The following is a 27,701-nucleotide window of genomic DNA, read 5'->3' as shown; positions in this document are numbered from 1 at the left end:
AAAAGATTAGTTTCAAGACTTGTGCCCTGACACAAGGTGAAGTTAAACCCTTTGACATTGACCACAGGCTTTCTATTAAGGCTACCGATGCCTCCAGCATTTCATCATTCTGACAATATCAGCCCTCATCTATAGGCTTTCCCATTGTTGGCCTTAATGGATGAAGCTTCATCTTTCAATACACAGTGTCAGTTTCTGAGCTAGCAGTTGCAACTGTGAACTGATGTGAATCTGCAAGTCAAAAACCTCATTATATCCATGCTGTTCCCCAGCTGCCTAGCAATGTTGCACTTTCTAAGTGTCTGAGAGGAGAGCAAGGGCAATTTTGTGGCAATGGTCAAGAGGGCTGGTTGGAGCCAAGTAAGAGACAAATTGCATTTAACAGACTTTAGTTAATCATGTATTGTTTTTCATTGGCTATCCAACTTAGCAGATGAACCTGCAAAAGTGTAATAGACAGATACGTGCTGTCACACTGACAGTGCAGTTGCGAACTGGAAAATTATGAGTCAAATTGATCATCACTCAGCTTATTTAATGGCTAGAAAACCAATGGAACAGACAGGCTGTACATACCAAATTCTTTGATTTACGCTTTTGCTTAGTTCAAATCTTGGCCGGAGCAGACGACAGCAGTTTCAGGACAAATTCTGTTCCAAACTCCATTAATTGCACCAATCTCACTACGGCACCATCAGCAGACACAAGGTCAGCTCTATCCTGAAGTCCTCCACCTTCTTTACTGGAGGAGTTGATTGCAGATGGGGAAAGAGAATATAAATCTGAAATAAGGCCCGACAGAAAACAGCAAATTGATACAGCTCAATAATGAAGTGTTTTTTAAACATCTCGTCGTAAGTTCAAACAGCATGCACATCTTAATGACTTACTAAAAGCTTTTTAATAAACACTACATACTGTTAAAGGATTTAGAGATGAAAGGTTTACTTTTCCAAAATGTATGAAAAGATAAGAAGCTTAAATTCAGAACATGGACACTCAACCTATCTGCCCAGACGTTTTTATAATTAATTTATCGAAAGTGTCTATAACATTTTAAACAACAAAGGAGAACTAGTGAATGTGAAATGACACCCTATAAGGCAGAACTGCTAATCTTTTCCCAAGAGGTCTAGTTTAAGTAAATATGCTGAATCAGATGAAATTTCAAACAGAATAAATGGAAATGTTTTCCCCATAGTGGTTAAGTTATCATTGATAAGTCTCAATGTAAAAAATCTAATCCAATTCCTGAAAGGTTTGTGATGGATGAGTTCTTCCAGTTTGTAGCAGAACCCTTAGATAAGGGACCACATGTTTCCCAAGAATTTATGTTTAGAAAAGGGAAGATGACCGAGTTCTATACTTTACCATTTACACAATAATGAATTAGTATGACCTTTGAAGGAGATGTTATTTGCATTGTACATTAGTTCACAAAGTAAAATGCTTGTGCATTTCAAGTGCAATACAAGATTCTTATTCTTTCTTTTTATGGTACTTGCAATAGTTATAATAGCATAGTTTTTTTCATGGGATGTGACATTCCCAACTGGACCAGCATTTACAAACCATCCAGAATTGCCCAGAAGACAGTTAAGTTTCAATCACATTGCAGTGGGTCTGGAGTCACATGTAGATCAAACCAGGTAAGGACACCAATTCTCTTCCCTAAAGACATTAGTGAATCAAATGGGGTTTTCCCCTGACAATCAACAATGGCTTCATGGCATCATTAGACTTAAAGTTCCAGATTTTTATTAAGTTCATATTCCAACATTTGCCATGGCACGTTTGAATCAAGGTCTCCAAAACATTGCCAGTGTCTCTGCATTAATACTCTAACAATACTATTAGGCCAAGAGAGCTGCAGCATGTCAATGCTTGTCATAATTATGGAGTAAAGCTGATTGTGACATTCTGGTAGGTGAAAGTGAAGACTACAGATGCTGGAGATTAGAGTCAAGAGTGTGGTGCTGGAAAAGTACAGCATGCCAGGCAGCATCCGAGGAGCAGGAAATTCCTGATGAAGGACTTTTTGTCTGAAATGTTGATTTTCCTGCTCCTCAGATGCTGCCTGACCTGCTGTGCCTTTCCAGCACCACACTGTCAACTGCAACATTCTGGTGTCCACACATGTAGTTTGAAGGGGAAACCTTGTAAGATGGGGCAAAAATCTCCATCAGATACCCTGGACTAAAAACACTCTGAACTTGGGACATGGGTTTGTGGAATTCACATTTGAACTCAGAGTCACTAGACTCTCTGGCTGAGACAGACTAGGCAATATGCAAGCCTAGGGGCAGCTGTCTGGAACAGGGTTGTCCTTTAAAGCTAAAGGAAGACCACCACAAACACTTCATCTAAAGACAATGAACAACCAGCCTGCAGAGCAAATGACCAAAACATCCTATAGCCTACTAACATATAAAACCATTCAACTTTTAAATAGTTGCTCAGACACAGAGATACTGAATATTCCTCACCATTGTACTACAGAGAGAAGGTGAGGACTACAGATGCCGGAGATCAGAGTCGAAAAGTGTGATGCTTGAAAAAGCGCAGCCGGTCAGGCAGCATCCAAGGAGCAGGAGAGTCGACATTTCGAGCATGAGATCTTCATCAGGACATTGTACTAGATGCAAACCTGTTTGCCCTTTAATGTGAAGGCCTTCACATTATCTGTAAAGCTTTAACCCACATCCATTCAAGAGAAATGCTCGACATTTAAAACTATTGAAAACCCATTCACTTTAATTGGAGAATCATTCATACCTCATCCAGTAATCAGGAGACTCATTCAGCTCCAAGAGGAGGAACAGCCCAGCAATCAAACACAGATATGAGAGACGATAACGAGGCACACAGTCTGTATAACTGCTAGCTCTGATCTGAGACAAGGAAGACCTTTTGCAACATCAAGCTCCTGCAGAAACAGTTTCCCCACAGGCTCTAGCCCCAATAAGTAGCTTCAGAACCAAGAACCACATAGGCCAAACTGAGAAGCTGAATGTGGTGACAAACAAAGAGCATCATTGCAACAAAGGGCATCAGCGAGGATAGGAAGCAAACTAAGTGCTATTCAAACAAGTGCTTTCAGACACAGCCTGTTCCAAGCCAAGACAACCAATGGCAAAAACCTCAGACACTGTACGCACTTTAAAACTGTGTTTTCCCCAGTGGTGAGCTGAAACTCCCGAATCCCCGAAGTTTCCAACCTAGTTAACAGGGGAGGAAAGGCAGGTGGTGACAGTGCAGGGATCCCAAGGTTAGGAAGCCCAAAGAAAGTGCCTGATTAAAACTGCTGTTTAGCTTTGAACAGTGTTTTAACCTCTGTTCAATTTGATACTGTACTCTGTATAATTGTGAAAAGGTGAGGACTGCAGATGCTGGAAAGTCAAAGTCGAAAACTGGAAAAACACAGCAGGTCAAGCAACATCTGAGGAGCAGGCGATTCGATGTTTCAGGTACAAGCCCTTCATCAGGAATGTGCAGTGTGGGGAAGGGAGCTGAGAGATAAATGGGAGGATGGGACTGGGGGGAAGGTACTAGGTGGATGCAAGTGTGGCATGATTATGATAGGTCAGTGGGGAGGATGAAGCAGATAGGTGAGAAGGAAGATAGACAGGTGCGACAGGTCAAGAGGGTGTTGCCAAGTTGAGGATTGGATTTGGGATGAGGTGAGGGAAGGCAAGATTAGGAGACTAGTGAAGTCGACATTGATGCTATATCGATTTGCATATCCTTGGTGGAGTGGGAGGGGAAGTTGAAGTGGTCACCCAACAACCCCACCATCCTGTGGCTGACCACTTCAACTCCCCCTCCCACTATGACAAGGACACTTAAGTCCTGGGCCTCCTCCACTGTCAAATCCAAACCACTCAACGAGTGGAGGAAGAATTGTCACCTTCCACCTTGGGACCCTTCAACAACATGGCATCAACATCGACCTCACCAGCTTCCTTATCTCCCCTCCCAGCACCTCATCCCAGAACCAACCATCCAACTCTGCACCACCCTCTTGACCTGTCCCACCTATTCACCTTCCTTCCCATCTATCCCTTCCATCCTCCTCACAGACCTATCACAATCACCCCCCAGCTGCATCCACCTATCGCCTTCCCAGCTATCTTTCCCCAGTCCCACCCTCCTATTTATCTCTCAACACCCTTCCTCCCCTACATTCCTGATGAAAGGCCTATGGCCGAAACGTAAACTCTCCTGCTCCTCGGATGCTGCCTGACCTGCTGTGCTTTTCCAGCACCACACTTTCTGACTCAACATAATTTTGTCAATTTCACTGTTTTATTGCATTTGCCTTTTATTTCTTAATTGTACTTACCTTTTTGTAGTTAAATAAACACAGAGATACTTTTGCCCTAAAACACCTGTCTGCTGTCTTCTTCATTTCACATTCCCTAAATAAGTCCAGTGTCAGAAGCAGGGTTCTGGGAGTGATTTGAACCACCTAAAATCAGGAAATTACTGATTGCAAACCAGAAACCCTATAACCTTCAAGTTGTTGTCAGTGATAACCTCGTTTTTCACAGGATATATTGAAGCAGTCTTTGACAATGGAATCAATATAGGAAGTATTGATTTGGCAAGACCTTAAACTAGTTGGTTTACCAGTAAACTAGAACTGATGAGTAAGTTCAGAGATGATACAAAAATTTGTGGGATGGTAAGTAGTGACAAGGAGAGCCACAGGATGATGTAGGACAGGTTGATCAGATGGGCTGATGAGTAGCAAATAGAATGAAGAACAGTACAACCCTAGGATCAGAGGGATCTTAGTGTTAATGATTAGAGTGGTGCTGGAAAGGCACAGCAGTTCAGGCAGTATCCGAGGAGCAGTAAAATCAACGTTTCGGGCAAAAGCCCTTCATCAGGAATATGGCTTTTGCCCGAAACATCAATTTTACTGCTCCTCGGATGCTGCCTGAACTGCTGTGCTTTTCCAGCACCACTCTAATCTAAACTCTGGTTTCCAGCATCTGCAGTCATTGCTTTTATCTTAGTGTTAATGTCCACCAGTATCTTGAGGTGGTGGGAGAGGTAGATAAAGTGGTTAAGATGGCAAATTGGATTTTTGCCTTGATTAGCTGAGGTGTAGCATTTAAGAACAGGGAGAATATGCTGGAACTATATCAAACATTGGGTCAACTTTGGGCCACAGCTAGAGTATTGTGTGCAGTTTGGAATCCACAATATAGAAGGGATGTGATATCACTGGAGAGGGTACATAGGAGATTTACCAGGATATTGTTTTGGCTGGAGAGTTATGAAGAAAAATTGGATAAATTAGGGTTGTTTTCTTTGGAGCACAGGAGACTGAGGGGAGACGTTACTGAGATGTCTAAAATTATGAGGGACGAAGATGGGAAGGAACATTTTCCCTTGATGGAGGGATTGATGACCATAGAGTCATAGAGATGTATAGCATGGAACCAGACCCTTCGGTCCAACCTGTCCATGCTGACCAGATATCCCAACCCAGTCTAGTCCCACCTACCAGCACCCGGCCCATATCCCTCCAAACCCTTCCTATTTATATACCCATCCAAATGCCTCGTAAATGTTGCAATTGTACCAGCCTCCATCACATCCTCTGGCAGCTCATTCCATACACGTACCACCTTCTGCGTGAAAAAGTTGCCCCTTAGGTCTCTTTTATATCTTTCCCCTCTCACCCTAAACTTATGTCCTCTAATTCTGGACTCCCCGAACCCAGGGAAAAGACTTTGTCCATTTGCCCTAACCATGCCCCTCATAATTTTGTAAAACTCTATAAGGTCACCCCTCAGCCTCTGATGCTCCAGGGAAAACAGCCCCAGCCTGTTCAGCCTCTCCCTATAGCTCAAATCCTCCAACCCTGGCAACATCCTTGTAAATCTTTTCTGAACCGTTTCAAGTTTCACAACATCTTTCCGATAGGAAGGAGACCAAAATTGCACACGATATTCCAACAGTGGCCTAACCAATGTCCTGTACGGCCGCAAAATGACCTCCCAACTCCTGTACTCAATACTCTGACCGATAAAGGAAAACATACCAAACGCCTTCTTCACTATCCTACCATATAAACTTAAGGAAAAGGACAGGAGGTTTGGAGAGGGTGTGAGGTAATATTTTTTTCATTTAGAGGGTGATGTATCCTCACTGCCTGTAAAGGTGTTAGAATGTAGAGGCTCTTATAACATTTAAGGAGTATTTAGTTGCGCACTTGCAATGCCAAGGCACAGCAGGATACGGGATTAGAATAGTTAGGTGCTTGCTTCTGGCTGGTGCAGACTTGATGGGCCAAACAACCTTTCCTGTGCTGCAGACCTCTATGACTCTAATTCAAATTACCCACTATTCTCACTGGAAGGACTGATTAAAGAGTTATGCTTTATTTAATCAAGACTAACTATCTTCCTGATGGAATATTAAGCCATAATGACTATTTAACCTATTTGGTCCGATGAAATATTGATTTTACAAATGTGGATTCCTTTTCAGAAAATTATTGTGTTGTAGATTTTTTAAAAGTAGCATAAAAGTATATCTCCTTCCAAGGTTCATGTTTCACAATTCAGCTTCCTCCCTAAATTTTGTGCATATATCTCAATCTTTATCACGCTCGCTGTTCATTGATTTAAACCTGATTTGTGTTCCTTTTTATGTAACCCACTTTGTTATCTATGAATTTTTTCAATCTCATTGGCTGTTTTGATTTTCTGTTGCCTGCCTAATTTTCTCTAGATGCCACAGTCCCCCTGTAGAAGGCATTAAATTCAAACTGACACCAGTATAGAAAAAGTCAGAGCAACTTTAATTAAGGCCAAACTTGAGTGCCTGCCTTTGCCACTGAATGCAAAGTCCAATCAGACTTTTTTGCCTCAGATAATTTACCTGTTTAGTACTTATCAATACATGCTATGACATTCTCTAGAAGATCAATGTGTCATCACAAGCAACTGCAACTTAATTCATCATAATCAATAAAATTGGAGTGTTAGAGTACTTTCTCCATTTTGTTCAGTTCAGGTGCTTTGTATTGGTAATACTGCATGTTCAGTACGAACAACATAATTATAATATTAATGAAAAGTCCCTGACTCATCAGAATATTTTGGAGCTAAAGGGAATTGTAATTGCAATGCCTAAGCTCAATTTAGGGCGTACTTTGTGATGGGGGAGGGGGGGTGGGGGTGTCATATTTAAAAGTAAAAGCAAGAAACAACTACTGTAACATAATAAAATGTATTTAAGGTAAGTTTAACATAAGTGGCATTCATATTTAAATTAAAAAGGCTTTCAAAGGAATAATTTTATTCCATTTGTTTAAAAAATATTTTATAACTTTTATAATCTTATTACCTTTCACAGAGTCTTCCTCTGAAGGGTTGATTTTACAATCCCACATTCCTGGTATAGGGCTGTGCTCATGAGTTCAGGTCAAACTATTTGGGCTACAGTCTTGATTCCCATCTCTGACACCTCTTCTATACAGGAAGCGTGGAATTGTAGAATATTCCCATATGCTGCAAGGTGCCTGGAAAACTGAGAGCAACAAATACTTGGTTTCTGTACAAAATGAACAGTATCAGTTGTTGTATTATTTTAATGTGTGGGTAAGTCAAAACATTTTTACTGCAGTGATAATGTAAAGCCCTACTGTGTGAGGTATTTTACAGTCTTCTTAGAAAAGCATGATGGCGCGTAATTGAATTACAAAGTAATAATCAAATTGAGGCACAATTCCAAGTCTTCTACAAGAGAGTAAAGGATGAAAGAAGCAGTAAACTGTACTATAAATTGGTGAAAGAATCTCAAAAAAGGCTAGTGATAAATAATACTGGATTAATCAGGCCAGTTATATTTATACTGGTCATTATTTTGACTGCTATTGACATTAATTTCTGATGCCTCTAACCTTTGGACACTGTCTGAATTTTATTAAATATCTGGGACAGCGAGTGTGGCAAACATGAAACTAACTTATTCATTTATTCAATCCCATTTATTACTGTAAATGAGATGTAAGATACTGTTACAATTGTTGCATCATTCTCCAAATGATAATATATTGTTAGAAAGTGCAGTTATTCTGATGCTCTCCAAATTAGACCATAAGACCATAACACATAGGAGTGAAAGTAAGGCCATTCGGCCCATCGAGTCCACTCCGCCATTCAATCATGGCTGATGGGCATTTCAACTCCACTTACTCGCATTTTCCCCGTAGCCCTTAATTCCTTGTGACATCAAGAATTTATCAATCTCTGCCTTGAAGACATTTAGCGTCCCGGCCTCCACTGCACTCCGCGGCAATGAATTCCACAGGTCCACCACTCTCTGGCTGAAGAAATGTTTCCACATTTCTGTTCTGAATTTACCCCCTCTAATTCTAAGGCTGTGTCCACGGGTCCTAGTCTCCTCGCCTAATCGAAACAATTTCCAAGCGTCCACCCTTTCCAAGCCATGTATTATCTTGTAAGTTTCTATTAGATCTCCCCTTAATCTTCTAAACTCCAATGAATATAATCCCAGGATCCTCAGCCGTTCCTCGTATGTTAGACCTACCATTCCAGGGATCATCCGTGTGAATCTCCGCTGGACACGCTCCAGTGCCAGTATGTCCTTCCTGAGGTGTGGGGACCAAAACTGAACACAAATGGCGCCTAATCAGAGCTTTATAAAGTCTCAGTAGCACAACGGTGCTTTTATATTCCAACCCTCTTGAGATAAATGACAACATTGCATTTGCTTTCTTAATCATGGACTCAACCTGCATGTTTACCTTTAGAGAATCCTCGACTAGCACTCCCAGATCCCTTTGTACTTTGGCTTTATGAATTTTCTCACCGTTTAGAAAGTAGCCCATGCTTGTATTCTTTTTTCCAAAGTGCAAGACCTCGCATTTGCTCACATTGAATTCCATCAGCCATTTCCTGGACCACTCTCCCAAACTGTCTAGATCCTTCTGCAGCCTCCCCACTTCCTCAGTACTACCTGCCTGTCCACCTAAATTACTTTATGGTAGCTCTCGTTAACATAACTGCAACTACATCCTTTTGAATGAATAGGTGATTGTCAAAGCAGATGAAAATTGAATGTGCTTGAAGTATTGATTTTTGAAACATTTCATTTGGGATTGATTAAAATGTGGACCAAGTTTTTCAATTTTCCAAAGATTGTGCCAATATGCTTCATAGTGCAATTTATTAAAAACTGAATTAAGACAAATCTGTTTTACATGATTTCAGTGAATACACCATCAGATTTAATTTAGAAATTAATATAACACATCATAAAATAATGACAAGTACAATTGGTGACAAAGACATGTACAGTAGGTTTTAATTATATAATCCAGACATTTAATTTTTTAATATAGAAGGAATATTGTTTTATAGCCATAGATAACTTTGCAGACTAAACAAGAGCTATTAATCTTCCAAAACTGGAACAGCCTAAAGAATCTTAGGCCAGGATGGCTATGACCCAGTTCACTTAAACAAAAAAATGATGAGCCAAGAACAGGGCAAGAAGGGGGTTGGGAAGAAAGGAAGGCACTCATCAGTAAACACACTGCATGTCAGTCAGCTCTGAAAGACTGTTTTACCACCCTGATTCCATAATCTTCCCTCAGTGAAAACGAATCCTACAGACATCCAGCATTAAAAGGAAATAATTTCACCCACTGCTGTGCTTTGCTGTCAGATTAAGGGAACTTTGCTGTGTTCAATCAGATAAAATATTCACTGATGGCTGCAGTTTCTAACAGATTCACGAACACAGGAACTTTGGTATGAGGTGAAGAACTGAATTTTTCAGTAGGTTTCGTGTGATCAAACATCTGTTAGTAATTGAATTAATATTTAATACATCAGAGCAGAATTCTTTTTCCTTTCTTTAATGTAATAATGATGAGCAACACAAGGTGAGAAATGGTTTTTCTTTCATGTGTTCAGCATGGTTAACTTTTCGAACATGGGATGTGTCAGCTTGGCTCCGTGAACAGTCTAACTGTAGCATACCTGCCAATTAAAGCTGATTGGCCATATCAGAAAAGCTGACACAGTTTCAGTAAATGACATCTCATAGGAAGAACAAAGTACATGCCGAAACCATCTGAAAACACATCATTGAGAGCAAAAGGGTCACATGAAAACAAACTTGTCATTACTTATGCTATATGTTTACCCAACCTTTACTTATAGGTAAGAAGAAAATTAAAACACGTAAATGTTTTGCACCAGTGGATGGTTTAAAATTTTCTGAAAGGAGTAGATAAATAGCTTGATGATGTGAAATATAAAAACAGAATTTCCAATCAATAATTGGCTTGACTGAAAACAGAATTGACAATCATTTTGACCACCACAATATGTTGAGCTAATAAAGTGCCAACCTGACCCACGTCTACCTGGTCAGGTAGTGCAATGGTTTAATGACCACGCAATGTAACCATCATGCTGCTCTTTCTTCAGCAAGTTAAATGTCTGCTTTATTCAAGAAACCAAAGTGACCTCTTTCTTCTTTAGGTGTTGCTGAAGAAAACAACATATAAATACTGGCACTAGAAATACTTCAGAATATTTGGTCCATTCACTTTGCCCCACCCCCATCTGGACATTACAGAATAATCCATAAGGGATTGCACCTGTAATAGAAAAAGTAGATACTGAATCTGGGAGAAAGGTTCTTTTTTGGACTCAATGCATTCAGATTTTCAAATGTTCTTGCAGCTTAACTCATTCAAGTCAATTGTAAGTCATGGAATTATAGAGATGTATAACATGGAAAGAGACCCTTTGGTCGAACTCTTCCAAGCCAATCAGATATCCTAAATTAATCTAGTCCCATTTGCCAGCCCACATCCCTCTAAACCCTTCCAATTCATGTACCCATCCAGATGCCTTTTAACTGTTGCAATTGTACTAGCCTCCACCACTTCATCTGGCAGTTCATTTCCATGCACGCACCAGCCGCTGCGTGAAAAAGTTGCCCCTTAGGTCTCTTTTAAATCTTTCCCCTAAACCTATGCCCTCTAGTTCTGGACTCCCCCAAACCAGGAAAAATACCCTGTCTATTTACCCTATCCATGCCCCTCATGATTTTATAAACCTCTGTAAGGTCACCCCTCAGACTCTGAAGCTCCAGGGAAAACAGCCCCAGCCTATTCAGTATTCCATCATATACCATATTTCAGCATTGTAATTGGAGGATCTGAAAATGGGTTACTATTCCTAGAGCACTCATCAGCTACTCAGCTTTTGCTAAAATACTGATATGCCCAGTATTGAACAACATGTTCTGTTATAATGAATGGTGCAATTCTTGGGTAGATTTCTGGGGGGATGCAAAGAGGGTGTAACCCTGCCATACCTATTATTTCACAATATTAATTATACTCAGAGTCATAGAGATGTACAGAACAGAAACAGACCCTTCAGTCCACCTCTTCCATGCTAACGAGATAACCTAACCTAATCTAATCCCATTTGCTAACACTTGGCCCATATCCCTCTAAACCCTTCCAATTCACATACCCATCCAGATGTCTTTTAAATACTGTAATTGTATCAGCATCTACTACTTTCTCTGGCAGCTCATTCCATAGCACCCAATGCATGAAAAGGTTGCCCCGTAAGTCCCTTTTATAACTTGCCCCACTCACCCTAAACCTCTAGTTCTGAACTCTCACACCCCAGGGAAAAGATCTTATCTATTTATCCTAACCATGCCCCTCATGATATTATAAACATCTGTAAGGTCACCCCTTAGCCTCCGGCGCTCCAAGGAAAACAGCCCCAGCCTATTCAGCCTCTCCATGTAGCTCAAATCCTCCAACCCTGGCAATATCCTTGTAAATCTTTTCTGAACCCGTTCAAGTTTCACAGCATCCTTCCGATAGGAAGGAGATCAGAGTAGCATGCAATATTCCAAAAGTGGCCTTACCAATGTCCTGTACAGCCGCAACATGACCTCCCAACTCCTATACTCAATGCTCTGACCAATAAAGGAAAACATACCAAATGCCTTCTTCATTATCCTATCTACCTGTGACTCTATTTCAAGGAGCTATGAACCTTCACTGCAAGGTCTCTTTGTTCAGCAATACTCCCCAGGATCTTCTCATTAAGCATATATGTCCTGCTCACTATTTGCTTTTCCAAAATGCAGCACTTCACACTTAGTTAAATTAAACACCATCTGTCACTCTTCAGCCCATTGGCCCATCTGTACTCGAGGTAACCTTCTTTGCTGTCCATTACACCGCCAATTTTGGTCTCATCTGCAAGCTTAATAACTCTATGTCCCATGTTCACAGGGCACTTCACACTTTCAATGCATTATCTGAGCTGACATGGCACCTATTGTTAAAGTTCAATTGATAATGTAACTTTTAAAAATGTTCTGGAATTTACATATGAAAGAACTGAAACCAACATGGTTATTCTAAAAGATGAGAGACTTGACAATCCAGGTCTTTTTCAATATATAATTTCAGTTAAATTCTGTGTCTTACAATCTTATACTCGACTACCACCTGATGAAGGAGCAGAGCTCTGAAAGCTAGTGCTTCCAAATAAACCTGTCTGACTATAACCTAGTGTTTTGTGATTTTTAACTATGTTCACATCCAAATCATTTACATAAATGACGAAAATAGTGGACCCAGCACTGATCTTTATGGTACTCTACTGGTCACAGGCCTCCAGTGTGAAAAGCAACCCTCCACCACCACCCTCTGTCTTCTACCTTCGAGTCAGTTCTGTATCCAAATGGCTAGTTCTCCCTGTATTCCATGAGATCGAACCGTGCTAACCAATCTCCCATGAGAAACCTTGTTGAATGCCTTAGTGAAAGCCATGTAGATCACGTTTACTGCTCTGCCCTCAGCAATCCTCTTTGTTATTTCTTCAGCCATGGTGAAATGGCTTGTGTTACGTCTGTCAAAATAAGGTAAAAAAACTCAGAGGATGATGAATAGATGTTACATTGCCTTCCTTCTGGGAGGCCTCCAACCCATAGTGTATCAAAGCCTAAGGGGAGGCTTCTTTTATGCTGGCTGGTGAAGGGCTTTTGCCCGAAACGTCGATTTTCCTGCTCCTCGGATGCTGCCTGAACTGCTGTGCTTTTCCAGCACCACTCTATTCTAGAATCTGGTTTCCAGCAACTGCAGTCCTTGTTTTACCTATGACACATAGCATAATATCATGGAAAAAGCTCTTTTAATTCTGCATTTCTATGGCAAACTGACATGGAAATTCCTTTATTCCAATCGTGAGGACATTCCCCACGATAGGCTCTAATCCTGGTCTTTATGTCTTGATGCCATCTTTCTAATGCTGCTTGTGTTTCTGGGTGATAAACTGAACTATTCATTATCACTTTGACTATTCTGAACAAAAGATTTGAAACTTGATCTGATAATATTTCCTTAGAATTGAACTAATAATTCCAATAACATTTGCCATATTTATCCCCAAAGGTGCTGCATCAGGATATCTTGTTGAAACATCAATAATTGATAAAAGATACAGAATCCCAAGATATCCTACGCAATCTCTTCACACCTTAATAAATGCTTCTTGGACATCCTGTATAATTATGGTTATGGGTTTAGTTGCTGGTTGAGGTTTCTTCTCTACATAACATGTATGGCATGTTTGGCAAAATTTAACACCATCTTTATGCAATCCTGGCCAATAACAATGTTTTAGTATTAGAAGCAGTATTCGACAGATGGCATCAAAATTTCAAGATCAGGATTAGAATCTATTTGTAGGAATGTTCTCATGATTGGAGTAGAGGAGTTTCCATGCCAATTTGCCATTAGGAATACAGAACTAAAAGAACTTTTCTGTGATATTATGCTATGCGTCATAGCCAGCACAAAATAAGTTTGACCTTAGGCTGTGATACACTATGGGTTGGAGGCCTCCCAGAAGGAATGATGTAGAAGTGCAGGTGTTGGACTGGGGTGGCCAAAGTTAAAAAATCACATAACACCAGGTTATAGTCCAACAGGTTCATTCGGAAGCACTAGCTTTCGGAGCACTTCTCCTTCTTCAAATAGCTGTGGGACAGGATCATAAGACACAGAATTTTTAGTAAAATATTACAGTGTATTGCAACTGAAATGATACATTTAGAATGGGTTGTAGGCTTTGGTTCATTAAGGTGAACCGAATAACCAATGGAGAACCAAACCCTGCAACCCATTCTAAAAAAATGAAAGGCTTAACAGCAATCTAGGTTTGTTCAATGTGTCATTTCAGTTGCATTACACTGTGATCTTCTGCTATAAATTCTGTGTCTTATGATCCTGTTCTATAGCTACCTGGTGAAGGAGCAGCGCTCTGAAAGCTAGTGCTTCCAAATGAACCTGTTGGACGATAACCTGGTGTTATGTGATTTTTAACGTTGTCCAAGAAGGAAGGCAATGTAATTTCTCACATTGTCCTCTGAGTTATTTTACCTTATTTAGATTCATGTAAAACAACCCATTTCACCAAGTAATGTTAGGAAATTATAAAACTGGTAGGGCTACATCCACATTGCATCACCCCAACAATGCACCCAAGAAATGCACTATTCATTATAACAGGTCATGTTCTTAAATGCTTATAGTTCCTTGTGAAGATAGCAGAAGAAAGCAGCTTCAAGGCATTGTGCATCAATAAGAGTTGTAGAATGTGTTCGAGAATTGGCGGATATATGTAACCTTTTAAGATCTGTGATCGCAGCAGCTTTGCGGAGACCGGGTGACAAGGTAACAGAGATGGTGTTATTCAGTTCACACTCATGAGTGACTTACAGGCTGCAATTGATAGTTCAGGTTTCCTCTCAGCCCATGGCTCATCGCCTAATCATGCCCATTATAGCAATCCATTGTCCTTTAATTGAAGTGGTGGTGACTTGCAAAGTCCCCCAATTTTCCCTGGACCTTGCACTCTTCTATACTGTGTCAGATTTTAACCTTATACTCGGAGTTACCCCCTTTTACCACGTTATGCAAAGCATCAGAAAAATTCAATACATCCCCAGATTTAAATTTCCACTTTTCCTACTCATCCGTGGACTAATACCTGATAACACTCCTGCCCATTATTATCCAAACAGCCAGATTGACTATGGCTCAACAACAGAGTGACTTTGAGGACAGCCCTGACTAAGCATGGCTCAGTCCTCGGTCTGATGTCTCCCTGACTGATTAACTGTAATCTTTAGACTGTTGGACTGCCCTGAAGGGATGGCCATTACCATATCATCAGACAGCAAAAGCAATGATCCCTGAATAATGATAGGAGCAAGCCATGTACTGACCGTGGCCAAGCCTCCAGACTGTATCTGAATAATTGCTTTGACTAACTATGGTGACAATCTAATCATAGTCCCACTTGACCCTACTGAGGAAAAATTCTCTCTGAATTTCAGACAAGTTATTTTGATTAAAGCACAAACAGTGTGTTTGATGCATAAAGTGCCAAGATATGCTGTAGGTATGACATCGACATTGCACAAGGGCATGCACTAGCATGTCAAACCCCTTGACTGTTCAGTGCTGTTAAGTGTAATAAGCTGCCTTTCTTTCTGTCTCCATTAAAAGCCAATGCAGACTAGAGATGCTGAGAGCTTCAAAGTAAGCACAATGTGAGTCAGTGTTAAGAAAGCAAGCTAAGAGATATAAGATACATGTTGTGCAAATGCATGCGATATCTATGTGTCCCTGATTGCAACATGAGCTGCCAGAAGCGTAGAAGCATAGATTATAAGGGCAGGAGTTGGCCAGAGAGTCACAGAGTCATAGAGATGCACAACACAGAAACCGACCCTTCAGTCCACCTCTTCCATGCTGACCAGGTATCCCAACCTAATTTAGTCCCATTTGCCAGCACTTGACCCACATCCCTCTAAACACTTCCTATTCGTGTACCCATTCAGATGCCTTTTAATTGTTGCAATTGTACCAGCCTCCACCACTTCATCTGGCAGCTCATTCCATGCATGCACTACCCTCTGCATGACAAAGTTGCCCCTTAGGTCCCTTTTGTATCCTTCCCCTCTCACCCTAAACCTATGCCTTCTAGTTCTGAATTCTCCCACAGCAGACCTTGTCCATTTATCCTATCCATGCCCCTCATGATTTTATAAACCTCTATGAGATCACCCTTCAGCTTTCGATGCTCCACGGAAAACAGCCCTAGTCTATTCAGCTTCTCCATATAGCTCAACTCCACCAACCCCTGCAACATCCTTGTAAATCTTTTCTGAACTTTTTCAAGTTTCATAACATTCTTCCGATAGGAAGGAGACCAGAGTTGCATGCAATATTCCAAACTTGGCCTAACCAACATCCTGTACAGCCACAACATGACCTCCCAACTTCTATATTCAATGCTCTGAGCAATAAACCAAAGCATACCTTCTTCACTCTCCTATCTACCCTCAATCCTACTTTCAAGGCACTATGAACCTGCACTCCAAAGTCTCTTTATTCAGCAACCTCCTCAGGACCTTATCATTAAGTATATAGGTCCTGCTAAGATTTGCTTTCCCAAAATGCAGCACCTCACATTTATCTAAACTTAACTCCATCTGACACTCCTCAGCCCATTGGCCCATCTGATCAAGATCCCATTGTAATCTGAGGTAACCTTCTTCGCTGTCCATTACATCTCCAATTTTGGTGTCATCTGCAAACTTACAAATGATAACTCCTATGTTCCCAGCCAAATCATTTATATAAATGATGAAAAGTAGTGGACCCAGCACCGATCCTTGTGGCACTCCAATGGTCAAAGGCCTCCAGTCTGAAAAACAACACTCCACTACCTTTGAGTCAGTTCTGTATCCAAATGGCTAGTTCTCCCTGTATTCTATGAGATCTAACCTTGCTAACCAGTCTCCCATGGGGAACCTTGTCGAATGCCTTACAGAAGTCTACCATTCTGCCCTCATCGATCCTCTTTGTTACTCCTTCAAAAAATTCAATCAAGTTCTTGAGGCATGATTTCCCATACACAAAGCCATGCTGACTATCCCTAATCAGTCCTTTCTTTTCCAAATAAGCATAAATCCTGTACCTCAGGATTCCCACCAACAACTTGCCCAGTACCGATTTCAGGCTCACCAGTCTATAGTTCCCTGTTGTCCTTACCACACTTCTTAAATAATGGTACCACATTAGCCAACCTCCAGTCTTTTAGCACCTCAACTGTGACTATCAATGATCCAAATATCTCAGTAAGGGGCCCAGCAATCACTTCCCTGGCTTCCCACAGAGTTCTAGAGTACAGTCTGAGACTGTTACAGTTGAGAAAAGAGGCGAGTCAAACTGTCAGGACAGGCAGCAGCAAAGCAGACAGCAAGATAGGACTGATAAATTGCACTGCATTTATTTCAATGCAAGAAACCTAACAAGGAAGGCAGATGAACTCAAGGCATGGTTAGGAACATGGGACTGTAATATCATTGCAATTACAGAAACGTGGCTCAGGGATGGACAGGATTGGCAGCTTAATGTTCCAGGATATAAATGCCACAGATAGGATAGAAAGGGAAGCAAGAGAAGAGGAGGAGTGCTGTTTTTGATAAGGAATAGCATTAAGGCTATACTTAGGGAGGATATTCCCGGAAATATATCCAAGGAAGTTATTTAGGTGGAATTGAGAAATAAGAAAGGGATGATCACCTTATTTGGATTGTATTATAGATTGTATTCATCAGGACCTGGGGAGTTATCCATCTTTATGCATTTCAAGGCACCCAGCATTTCCTTCTCTGTAATATGGACATTTTTCAAGATGGCGACATCTATTTCTCCACATTGTATATCTTTCACGTCCTTCTCCACAGGAAACGCTGATGCAAAATACTCATTTAGTGTCTCCACTTTCTCCTGCGGCTCTACACAAAGGTTGCCTTGTTGATCTTTGAGAGGCCCTATTCTCTCCCTAGTTACCCTTTTTGTCCTTAATGTATTTGTAAAAAACCCTTTGGATTCTCCTTAACTCTATTTGCCAAAGCTTTCTCATGTCCCCTTTTTGCCCTCCTGATTTCCCTCTTAAGTATACTCCTACTGCCTTTATACTTTTCGAAGGATTCACTCGATCTCTCTTGTTTATACCTGACATATGCTTCCTTCTTTTTCTTAATGAAATCCTCACTTTCTCTAGTTATCCAGCATTTCCTGCATATACCAGCCTTTCCTTTCACCCTAACAGGAATACACTATCTCTGGATTCTCATTATCTCATTTCTGAAGGCTACCCAGTTTCCAGCCGTCCCTTTAACTGTGAACATCTGCCCTCAGTCAGCTTTTGAAAGTTCTTGCCTAATACCGTCAAAATTAGCCTTTCTCCAATTTAGAGCTTCAATTGTTAGATCTGGTTTACTTTTCCGTCACTATTTTAAAACTAATAGAATTGTAGTCGCTGGCCCCAAAGTGCTCCCCCACTGACACCCTAAGTTTTGCACCTTCTCTAGTAGGTACATCCACATACTGACTCAGAAAAGTTTCTTTGGACACTCTTGACAAATTCCTCTCCATCTAAACCCTCAACACTATGGCAGTTCCAGTCTATGTTTGCAAAGTTAAAATCCCCAATGATAACCATGCTATTATTCTTACAAATAACTGAAATCTTCTTATAAATTTGTTTCTCAATTTCCCACTGACAATTAGGAGGTGATCATCCCTTTCTTATTTCTCAGTTCCACCCAAATAACTTCCTTGGATGTATTTCCAGGAATATCCTCCCTAAGTACAGCTTAATGCTATCCCTTAATGCAATCCCCCTCCTCTCTTGCCTCCCTTTCTGTCCTTCCTGTAGCATTTGTACCTTGGAACATTAAGCTGCCAATCCTGTCCATCCCTGAAGCACATTTCTGTAATTGCTATAATATCCCAGTAACATGCCCTGAGTTCATCGGCCTCCCTGTTAGACTCCTTGCATTGAAATAAATGCAGTGCCATTGATCAGTCCTACCTTGTTGTCTGCTTTGTTTCTGTCTGTCCTGACTGTACCAGTCTCAGACTGATCTCTTTCTTCACTATCTCCCTGGGTCCCACCCCCTTCTTACTCGTTTGAATCCTCCCAAGCAGCTCAAGCAAATCTCCCTGCAGTATACTAGTCCCCTTTCAATTCAGGTGCAATCCATCCTTCCTGTACAGGTCACTTCTACCCCAGAAAAGATTCCAATGATCCAAAAATGTGGATTCTTCTCCCATACACCAGCTCTTCAGTCACACATTCATCTGCCCTATTCTCCTCTTCCTACCCTCACTAGCTCGTAACCCTGGGAGTAATCCAGATATTACTACCCTCGAGGACCTCCTTTTTAAATTCCTGCCTAACTTTCTGTATTCTCCCTTCAGAATCTTATTGTTTTCTCTTCTTATGTTGTTGGTACCAATATGTACAATGACTTCCTGCTGGTCCCTCTCCCCTTTGAGAACATTTTGCACCCTCTCTGAGATATCCTTGATCCTGGCACCAGGGAAGCAACATACTATTCTGATTTTTCGCTGCTGGCCGCAAAAATGTCTGTCTGTACCTTGGACTAGACAGACCCTTAACACAATTGATCACTTGGAGTCTGATGTACCCCACATTACATTATAGCCAGTCTCTATACTAGAAACTTTGCTGTTCATGCTACATTCCCCTGAAAATCCATCACCCTCTACATTTTCCAAAACAGCATACTTGTTTGAAATGGGGATAGCCACAGCAGACTCCTGTACTACCTACCTACTTCTCTTACCTTTCTTGGAGTTAACCCATCCACCTGACTGTATCTGTGTCTTTTCTCTCTTCCTATAACTGCCATCTATCACATCCCCTTGCTCTTGTAAATTCCTCATTGCCTCTAACTGTCACTCCAACTGATCATTCCATCTAACAGTATTCGCAAACAATGACATTTAGTGCAGATATAATCCTCAGTAACCCTTAAACTCTCATGAAACTCTCACATCTGACAGGAAGAGCATATCACTCTACTGAAGGCCATTTTGCTCCTTCTAATCTACAGAACCAGAAAACAGCTCTGTCTTATTGCTCTACAAAACACTGCTCCAGGCTAACTTAATACTTATGGCTTATATTTTTAAAAGTTAATTAAGAGACAGATCCCAATGAAAACATATAATCAAGAAAGAACCCACTCTACTCACTATTGTAGACTTACAGCAAGGCTATACTTAAAACTATTCACTTATCTGTTTCTGTGCGGTGACCTCTCCCAAACACGTTCCTCCAAGATCAGTTGTGAACTTTGCTGTTTGGTAAGTTTTCCTAGATACACTCCGCTGTCCAGTGATACATAAATTCAAACAGCAAAGGCAGTAACTGCGCAGATTTACTGCTGTGTCAGTTAGCAGTGTGGGTTTCTTTCTCTCTCTCCTTTACAGATCATTTAGCATTTTAAGCCTGCTCTGCCATTCAGCAAGCTCATAGCTGATTGTCAAACTCAGTATCTGCATTCCTGCTTTCTCCCAATACCCCATGATCCCTTCAACCCTAAGAACTGTATTTAACTCCTATTTGAAAACATTCAATGTTTTGACATCAATCACTTTTTTTCTGGCAGAGAATTCCACAGGTTCCACACTATCTGGTTGAAGAAATTTCTCCTCATCTCAGTCCTAAAGAGCCTATCCATTTCCATAGACTATGACAAGGGAAGCATTCATGGCATAAATGTCCGTGAGCTCGAAAATGAAGTCCTGGAGAGCTATTGTAGTGTGACAGTTGTTCTGAAAGTAGCTGTGATGATGCAGGGATGCAGGGTGGTTTGGTGATGCCAGTTGGCATGGAGGAAGAGTGAAAGACTACAATGGCAGTAGAGCATACAGGAAATGCTCGTGACAGTGAAACTAGATGAAGAGTCAGAGAAGCAAACATTGAGCTGTGGCATCAGATAACCATTCTAACTTTCACTTTGGGAATTTAGACCATTTGCATCTTGGGGAAGAAGGAGAGGAAGGGAAACTGTATAGAAATAATATTTAATATTAATGAGACTCAAATGCATAGAAACACATTGGTTGCTACACATTTTAGTGAGATTCAGAACTCACCACATAAACCTTCAAAACATAATCTGAATTTCTTTCTTGACATCAGGAATCTGATTTTTCATTCTTTCATAATCATAATAGACAATGTGAAGATTATTTTTTAAAAGTTATATAATGCTATCTCCCATAAAACTTCTTACAAAAGCTGTTACCATCTCATAATTTGATTTGTGTAAATAGGCCAATGGAAATCATCAATGACCTTATATGATGTTAATGTAGAGGATGCATCACCCATAAAACAACATCTTTATAGACTCAACCCAGAGAAGCTAGTTCAGGTGACAGAATGAAATAATGTTCATGATGCACAATGATGTTACTAAATCAATTATAGTTGGGCTTACCCACTATTATGGTGCTGAAGCTAAATATATCACAATGATAGTGTATCAATTATTGCAAGTTCCATTTGGTTACAAGAGTAGATTCGTATCCAATTCCACAATTGAAGAAGTGTAATAAGAGGACTGGACAAGCAAGGTTTGTTACAAAAAAACATTTATTAAAGGGATATTGGCAAGTTCCATTGATTGATATGGCCAAAGGCAAATTAGTTTTCATAACACTTGGTGGATTCCATCAATGTAAAAATCATGCCATTCGGAATGAAAAATACACTAGCAATATTTCAAAGATTAACCAGTAAAATCATTGAAAGATTATACAACTGCAGTTTCCAAATCCTGCTGCTTACCTACGGGAGTGCTGCCATCTGGAAACTGTGCTCCTCAGCTGTGGATGGAGTAAGGAAAGATGGCAGAGAAGGAGAGAACAACCCGGATGTTGTTGTGAATGGAACAGTGGAGAGGAGAGGGGTCACCTCATGGATGACCAGCAGAAGAGGTCAGGCCACCATGCAATGCCAGTGTCAGATAGTGACACCTGGATCAGTGTCATCCCCAGTGATGATAAGGACTGCGTGACAGTTCAGAAAGAAAGTCAATGATCGTCTGCACTTTGTCCTGATAAGTGCAATACCCTGCTGTCTGCTTCCCTACACTTACCTATGCCTCACACCTATCTCCCAACAATCCTTTTGATCTGACAACCCGTCTTTGCATACCACGCCCTCTCTCATTTTCTCAAGTGGAGAAGCTGCATCTTCAAGCTTTCTGAGGAAAAGATTCTTGCCATAGCAGTTGAAAACAAGGCTTACTTCTTTAGGGTTATTGAAATATCCATGTCCCAACAAACAAGCAAATAACATTTGTTATTTCCACTGCAACAGTGATATTGACAAGGCATCAAGCACCAGGACTATCCAGTGGCTACAACGCTTTCTACCTCATAAGTTTTACAGGTAGACCCATGTACCAAGCACTAGCATGTGTCTTGCAAAGAGTGTCCGCTAACCCCTCATTTCCCCTTAATTGCTTGAACGAAGATGATGAGATGACCATGACCCACCTATTTGAGTGACCTGCTCTACCCTCACCTTCCCAGACCCCTGTCTGGTTGACAGGCATGGCTCCAACTATGACAGTCCTTGAACCACCACTTCCCGCACCCCAACCTCAGACTGGCACATATGGAGAGACAGGGCTGATTGTGTCCTGTTCTATGGAGCAAGATTCATGGTCCTCTGTGTAATGCCACCCTGAGCAGACACTTGACCCTGGCTGAAACCCAGGACAGGTATAGGAGGCTGACCTTGGTGAACCTGAATGACGACTTCACTGCAAACCACTCCCAAAACTTTCAGAGATGTTCCATTGCCCGCTTTGGATGCTGTCTGTTTGGCATGAACACTGAGGTTATGTGATGTGGATGCTAGAGAGACATGGCATACCGATGTGTGACAAGACACATGTGCCTCTGACTGTGGATTGCTTAGCAGTACAACCACCTGCCTGGTTGGGCGACTGAACCAATTGCCGATGCAAGTCACAGTAGGACAAGACAAGGCATGCTGCAAGTTAGCCATGAGGCACTAAATGAATGTGCTCTGAGTGAGCAAGTGAGCAGCCCTGTTACACAGTCTGATCCATGCTATATGATAGGTTCTTTTTCCTGTACAATATTCATAACTGATGCAGCCTTGCCTTGCTGCTTGCCAGTGCCCAATAGACCAGTCTACTTTTACAGGGCACGGTGCCAGTGCATTATAGGATGCCAGGATGGTTGGAATGATTCCCTGAAAGTGAATTTCCAATGTTTGAATTGGAAGAGTACGTGTAACATGAGTTGGTGGATGTGCCCTGCTGTGTAATTTGTCCATGGGGAAGATGGAGGTCTTTTTTTTAGATTAGATTACTTAGATTAGATTACTTACAGTGTGGAAACAGGCCCTTCGACCCAACAAGTCCACACCGCCCCGCCGAAGCGCAACCCACCCATGCCCCTACATTTACCCCTTACCTAAGGCTACGGGCAATTTAGCATGGCCAATTCACCTGACCTGCACATCTTTGGACTGTGGGAGGAAACCGGAGCACCCGGAGGAAACCCACACAGACACGGGGAGAATGTGCAAACTCCACACAGTCAGTCGCCTGAGGCGGGAATTGAACCCGGGTCTCTGGCGCTGTGAGGCAGCAGTGCTAACCACTGTGCCACCGTGCCGCCGTGCCGTCTTCTGGAGCAAGCAATGAACTGAACATGTCAGGTACCTGCTCTGGCTTCCATGTCCAGATTTACCAAAAGCTGGGTTGTCTGGTGAGTTTGACAAGATCACAAGCTGTGATTAGTGGGATTTTAACAAGGCGTTTAAGGGACATCAACTGGGAACTTAATGCCTCCAAGCTGCTTGAGGACAATGAACCTCAACTGGAATGATGTTGACATTGAGACCAGTTTGGCAGAGCATCTCATCTGATTCTACCACTCATCATGTCATAGTCCATGCAAATCAGAGCCTGATTTTTTTAAAATTTTCTAGGAGAAAGTGAAGACTGCAGATGCTGGAGATCAGAGCTGAAAATGTGTTGCTGGAAAAGCGCAGCAGGTCAGGCAGCATCCAAGGAGCAGGAGAATCGACGTTTCGGGCATGTGCCTTTCTTCAGGAATGGGCCATTCCTGAAGAAGGGCTCATACCCGAAACGTTGATTCTCCTGCTCCTTGGATGCTGCCTGACCTGCTGCACTTTTCCAGCATCACATTTTCAGCTTTTTAAAAATTTTGTATATTAAGGAGGAAGACATGTTTAATCACTTTTAGAGTTTCATTTGTGAACTTGGGCGATGGCACTGTAAACTCTCGAAATCTTTTTTGTTCACATTTCAATGAAGTTTTGCAACCTTGACTTGAAGAACTGGGGGGTTAACTGTTCAGTTTATTACCAAAAAAAGGTAGAAGAAACAAAAAAAACCTCTGCTATTGTCTAGTAACAGGCATCTAGACACACAGAGGAGCAGAATAGTCCAGAAAGTCAATCAGTCTTTGAGTGGAGTATGTCAGAGAGTGAAGGGTTGCTGGACAATGGGTTTAGGGGACTTGTAATTTTTCCGCTGCTAAAATAATAGTTTTATTTACACTTTGTTTTCAGGCATGCAGGGAGAGGCATTAGTTGCAGGGATAAAATTAATAACTGCACAAAAATTCTCTGAAAGGACATTGGTTGCAGCTGTATCAGCCTGAGACTGAGCAAGGCATCTTCAAGTGAGAAAGTGATGAATCTTCACTGAGGTTTAGGTGTTTATAAGAATTTTGCTAGAATAAGAGGTCTAGTGTGAATGTAACTCCTTTGCTGATAGCTGTGATGAAGTATTTCTGATCTTTCTTTATGTCTAATGTAATATTGTTTTTTTAAACTTTGTTTAAAAAATATTTTATTTTTTATATTCAAAGTACACTGATAGCCTCTAGTGCAATACTTCCCAAACAGTTTCTCACTGTGGCTCTATTTCAAAGCTTGGTGAAAAACTGCGAGGGTTGGGATAGAGCTATGTGGGGAGGGAAGATTTGTGAGACGGAGAAAGGATGGATGATGAGGGTGAAACTATTTGGTAGCTTTTTGGTGGCTAGTACTGTCATGCAACATGTGATTCTGTTTGGTGTCCCACCTACCAATTTGGGGAGCCCTAATCTAGTGAATGTGCTCAGTAACTTGACCTCCAGACTTAAAAAAAAAGTTAGGATTTAACAAGGCAAGTTTCAGTCTTGAATCTGACTTGTTCAATATTAACATTAACTAGGTTCATATTAACAGTTACTTAATCAACCCTCTTCTTTCCCAACATTTTGAAATTTGTTATAGCTCATGTATATATTACATCCTGGTAATGATCCCATTACATTTATTATCTCACTGCTAATTGTTGCCTTCAAATTTCCTGCAAAACTCACAGTATTTGAACTATAACTGTTTTTTTCATCATTTTTCATTATATTATATAATGTAAGTTGATCAATCAATAATAGGTAATTTAGTTGTGTTTTTAATTGTAATAGATAGTCAACTATCATCCTTCTTCATGCAGCTTGAGCCTTTTACTTAGTACTGGGCCTGATGATGATTCATCAATTAGAATTGTTGCTGAGGTTTTGAATGTCATTGTGTCTAATTGAAGTATTCTTCATGAAGACTCCTTTCAAACTGTTACCTCAAGTAGTTAATTGCTGGTGCAATTATATTCCACAGTAAAGCTGATCATTAATCTTTTATTGCATCACTTGTGTGTTTATGTTTGTTGATGATTGATGGTTAATTACCATTTTAACATAAACAAAACAAAACTGAGATTATATGGCACAATGACCCTTTTCCTGTATTTTCGTTCTCTGATTTATGCTGAGTGAACATCTTTATGCACAAGGTCTTCTGTCTTCAGAAGTCTGCATGGAGAATTTGAGTCAGATTTGACATTAAAATTGTTGAAAATTTAACTTTGCAATTTTATTCCTCTCTGATTAAAAACCAAATATTCAGCTTGAATATAAATTGCTCACAAATGATAAAGCTGCTTGACCAGTATACCATTATCAAAGTTGAAAGATAACTATATTTCTATAAAATCAAAGTGAAAATTAATAAGACAAATTGCTGAGAGAATTTACCTTTTTTAACAAAATTAAATCTCATGCAAGTGTATATGTTTGGCCACGTAAAGAGCTGACCTTATTTTATTAAATTCCCTTCTTAATATGGTTCATGTCCTTGATGCATGTAAGAATGGATATGCATAATACTTGAAAGTAATAGGACAGAATGCAGTTTATTTACAGAAACATACAAAAAAATTACAGTATCCATCATTTGTAAGAGGTTGATTAAAAAATTAATTAGAAGTTTCAGAAGTTTATTCTTGTTACTAGACATAAAGCATAAAAAAAAAGATTAGAGAAAATATGATTATTAATAGTGCTATAAGCCATTCTTGGCAGCTTTATTTGTAAGTGAGGTGTTTATTTCTGTGATAATTCTTGGTAGCTATTTCTCAAATCATGAGGCTGTAAACACATCATAAATACTATAAGGCAATTAACCATTAACTTATTACAGTGGCTAACAAGTAAATGAAGATAAATTGTATGAAAATCAAATACCAATGGTTTTACATTAACTTTTGTGTATTTTCATCACAGTGCCATCACTGAGTGTACAATAAGTTACACATTTGGACTCCTTTTTCAATTTGCTTCAATTATCCAGTACAGTAAATAACATCAAAATGAAAGTTTCTGCATAAAAGAATTATCAATCATACTTACGTGGTTTAAAGAATCTTTAAACCACTTGGTTTAGTTGTGTTGTTAATTGTAATAGATTGTCAACCATCATCCTTCTTCATGCAGCTTGAGCTTTTGACTTAGTACTGGGCCTGATAATGATTCATCAACAGCCTTGAATGACTTCACATTTACCAAGAGTAAAATGTTAGAAACCAGCCATTTGTGTATTGGAATGGTTGAGTTTATGGACAACAAAGGCTTGAATGAGGGTTTCAGGGTCAGATAAACTGAGACAGTGCTCTAGTTGAATGATATTATGGAGTGGCAATTTCTGGAGCACAAGTCATCAGTACTATTTTCAGAATGTTGCGGTTTAAAGAATCTTTAAACCACACAATATGTAGGAGTGTGTTGATCTTGTTTTTTGATTATTGGACATCTTTAACGATTTTCAGAACTCCTAAATGTGGTCAGCAAGCAGAGGAAGAAGTGATTGTAATGCAGATGTCATATCTGACCACAGAGGATACTTACAAGATAACTTCAATCTCTTTGCTTATTGGAACCATTGGCAGAGTTTTAGCTACAAGATTAAGCAAAGGGATAAGCATACAATGGTGGTGTTTGGATGGAAATGAGAATGAGAAAACCCAAATAGTTTCAGGTTGGAAACCAGGCAAGATTCCATCTATTTTCAAGTTTCACTAGGAAGGGATCAGAGGTCTGAATTAAATTCAGATACATCATTGAAATTGTTGAAAATTTATCTTTGCAATATTTAGTCATAGAATAGTATAGAATCTTCTATAATGTGGAAGTACGTCATTCGGCTCATCGAGTCCACACAGACCCTCGCAAAGCATCCCACCCAGACCCACCCTACTACCTTATCCCTATAACCCTGCATTTCCCATGGCTAATCCACCTAACGTACACAGCTTTGGACCATGGTGGGTGGACTGGAGCACCTGGAGGAAACCCATCCAGATATGGGGGAATG

General features: G+C 40.5%; 1 long non-coding RNA gene across 1 annotated transcript in view; it reads right to left on the bottom strand.

Moving 5' to 3' along the window:
* Positions 1–588: 588 nt before the first annotated feature.
* LOC148147554 (uncharacterized) overlaps positions 589–27,701 on the bottom strand; it is a 46,124-nt gene continuing 19,011 nt past the window's right edge. Inside the window, exon 3 of the long non-coding RNA XR_015759659.1 lies at positions 589–782. This is a non-coding gene — a long non-coding RNA (uncharacterized LOC148147554). The remainder of the gene's footprint in view (positions 783–27,701) is intronic.

This window comes from Chiloscyllium plagiosum, unplaced genomic scaffold, assembly GCF_037043375.1.
Source record: "Chiloscyllium plagiosum isolate Xiang-an unplaced genomic scaffold, Cpla_swu_hap1 HiC_scaffold_16, whole genome shotgun sequence".
Taxonomy (NCBI): domain Eukaryota; kingdom Metazoa; phylum Chordata; class Chondrichthyes; order Orectolobiformes; family Hemiscylliidae; genus Chiloscyllium; species Chiloscyllium plagiosum.
This window is presented reverse-complemented; position numbering and strand designations above follow the sequence as displayed.